The 3140-nt window shown below is 37.2% G+C and overlaps 1 protein-coding gene across 7 annotated transcripts in view; it reads left to right on the plus strand.

Moving 5' to 3' along the window:
* The window catches only part of setx (senataxin), a 113448-nt gene that overhangs the window by 27711 nt on the left and 82597 nt on the right, over nucleotides 1-3140 (plus strand). For 2 of the 7 annotated variants that reach the window (XM_048613554.1, XM_048613555.1), the window contains exon 1: nucleotides 913-1024. The exons of the other annotated variants lie outside the window; for them this stretch is intronic. The gene's annotated coding sequence lies outside the window, so the exon portion shown is untranslated. Of the gene's footprint in view, nucleotides 1-912; nucleotides 1025-3140 lie in introns of those variants that run through there. 7 annotated transcript variants of the gene reach the window in all.

Consider the following 3140-nt stretch of genomic DNA (forward strand, 5'->3'; position numbering starts at 1 on the left):
CCCGAAACGTCAGCCTTCCTGCTCCTCTGATGCTGCGTGGCCTGCTGGGTTCATCCAGCTCTACGCCTTGTTAACACAATTCATAACACTGTTTATCTATACCAGTTAACATTTCCCTGTTGAATCTAAATACGTCAAAAATATATTTTATAAATGTGAACTTTGCTAAATTAGGAAGAAATTGCTTACTGATAAATGCTCCTTTTGTTTTGATCATTCTCTAATTAGCTCAGGGCGAGTTTCTTCTAGATTTTCACAATGATGCAAACAACTGTTAGTATGTGCCAAGTAAAAAGTGTTGTTTTCTGTTAAGTAATGCCGTCACCAGTGCAACAAGCAGCTCTCGACCAGCAGTTAAATGTAAACTCCAGAGATCTGATCGTGTGAGATATTCACACTTTTGAGTGCTGTGAACTTGGTTGTTTTTGCATCCTGATAGCTATTTTTTCAGAGTACCACATGAAGGTTCAGTCTTGACATTCAAGCAGGTCTGTGTGTGTTATTTATCAAACCTTTGCTCAGTAATATGGAAACAATTATTTGATTTGAAAACTCAATCAAAACATCATTAAGGGTTTTAAGAAAATTATATCTACTTCAGAATTCTATTTCCTTTTTATGGAGCATCCCAAATTACTTGACCTGCCTTTGCAAAATCACACCCATCTGTGCTGAACTAGATTGAATTTACTAAACTAAATTAAAGTTTCTCAAGTGACACCCTTTTATAAACAAAATATCTCACTTCAATTCAACAGTTTTTAGTAATTTATTTTTGTTTGACAATATTCATTTTAAACCAGTGTGCTGTTAAAACTGGGAGGGCTAGTGTAGATGATAGGTCAAATTAAAATGCTTCAGTAAATCCAGTCATTAATTTATCTTCATTGATCTTGTCATTTCACTAGCCTGCGTTAATTGGAAACTCTCATGCTGTCTGACTATGTGTGGTTTGTAATATGGAGAGAGGACTTCCTAAGCAAATGAGCAGCAAATGATTTTATGATGCAAGCTCAAGTTTAAAGTAGGTCATGTTTATCTGCAGTAGACTTTTGATGGTTTGTTTGCTTATCTCTTATTCAAGTGAATTGCCTTAAAAAATTACAAGCAGTCACGAATTAGAGAATTAATTATTAGTTGTTCCACAGTTGCTCAAAAATGTACGTTTCGTCCAACCACAGGTTGAGTCCTTTGGTTTCCTCTACGTCATCTTAATTATTCTTGTGAATTGTGTACTCAAGGAAAGGATATTGTGCCAGGGAACAGGATTTTTTTTCCATTTCAGACATATTTACCCTTGCAGCAGAAGATGCAGAGTTAAGTTCCCCATCACTGCACTTGTTGCTCAGCCCCAAATTCAATGCACTATTGTCAGTGAATTTCCCCTTGAATAATCAATGTTTTTATATCGACCTTGTTTGAGAGTTCAGAATTACAGGGTGACCAGAATGAATTCAATTTGAGACACAATTTGCCTCCTTTCCTGGATATGCTCATGAGAATGGGGACTTTCTCTGGTATTAGTTTTGAGAGACCCAGTCCGGCTCACCATCATGTCTGTGCTTCCTCCCATATATATGAGCATACAAATTAGGGGCAGAAGCTGGCACTCGACCCTCCAAGCTTGCTCAGCTTTGATTAAGATCCTGGTTAATCTGTTGGTGTTCTGAATTCTAAGTTCCCATCATCCCTGATAACCGTTAATTTCCTTGTCTAACAATAATCTGTCAACCTTCACCCTCAATAACCCTGTCTTCGCCACCTTTTGACAAGAGTTCCAAAGTTGCACACCCCTTTGAGAATCATAGTCGTACAGCTGTGCATTCCTTTTAACCTGAATAGTCATTTCAGTTAAGTAAAACTGGGCAATTCAGTGGTCTAATCAAATTTTCACATTTGTAGTGACTGGGAATAGTGGAGCTTGATTTCCAGCACACTACCCCAGTGAGTCATAACATTTGCATCCCTCCTGAAATAAGGAAATCAAAACTACACACTATATTCAAGATGTGGTCTTGCCAATGCCCTGTATAACTAATGCACAACATCCTTTTACGTTCAAATCCTCTCATCAGAAAGGATAGCATTTCATTAGCCACCTTTATCATTTGCTGTACTTACAAACTAACATGTTATGACTCATGGAAGACCTAGATCTCTCTGCGCATTGCAATTTTGTAGTCATTCTCTATTTAAATAATACTTGGCATTTTTTTGCCTACCTTTGTATCATTTGCAAATCTAGCCATCATGTCTGCATTTAAGTCATCTATATGAATTATAAAAAATTGAGGGCCCCAGCACTGATTCCGCTTATTAGATCCTTCCACTCTGATAAAGATTCCTTTTGCGTACCATTTTTTCTCTGTCAGCAAGTCAATCTTCAATCCATTCTAGTATATTGTCCCCGTATCATGTATTCCTACCTTGAGCAATTACCTCTTGGGTAGAATCTTGTCAAACTTTTAAATATTGGTTCCTCCTTAAGCTTAGTTACAAATCTTAGTTTTCAAGCCTTATTCCTTCCCATGTCTTCGTCTCCAGTCTCACAAACCTTGTCACTCCTGTAATTCTGGCCTCCTAACCATCCCGGATTTTAATTGCTCTGCCGGTAGTGAGCATGCCTTAAGTTGGTGAGACCCTTGCCCCTGTATTCCCTTCCTAAACCTCTTTGCTTCTCGAGCTCTCTTTTGTTCTTTTAAGATGTTCTTTAAAATCTACCCATTTAACCAACTTTTTAAACATCTACCCTAATATGTCAGGTGGCTAGATATGACATTTTGTTTTATGACACTTCTGTGAAGCACTCTACCACGTTTTATTGTGTATACAGTGCCTTTTAATTTGTTATTCATGCTCTGTGTTTAATGAGCAGTTGCTGATTTTCATTAACAGTTCACTGACAATTTGAGAAGCCTTTTTACACCTTTAGTCTCTTATAAAGTAGAGATTATGATGTTCTGCCTAATCAGCAATGCCAGCTGTTGCATCCTGTAGGAAATACTAATTTTGGTGCCTGCATCCTTAAGGGATGATTTTTGGACAGTGAAAGCAAAATCTGACATTTTCAGGTAATTTTAATGATTAAAACAAATAATCATGAAGTAAAGCAAAATTTGGCTTTCTGTACTTTTGTTTGT

Source organism: Rhincodon typus, chromosome 28, assembly GCF_021869965.1.
Source record: "Rhincodon typus isolate 14 chromosome 28, sRhiTyp1.1, whole genome shotgun sequence".
NCBI classification, from domain to species: domain Eukaryota; kingdom Metazoa; phylum Chordata; class Chondrichthyes; order Orectolobiformes; family Rhincodontidae; genus Rhincodon; species Rhincodon typus.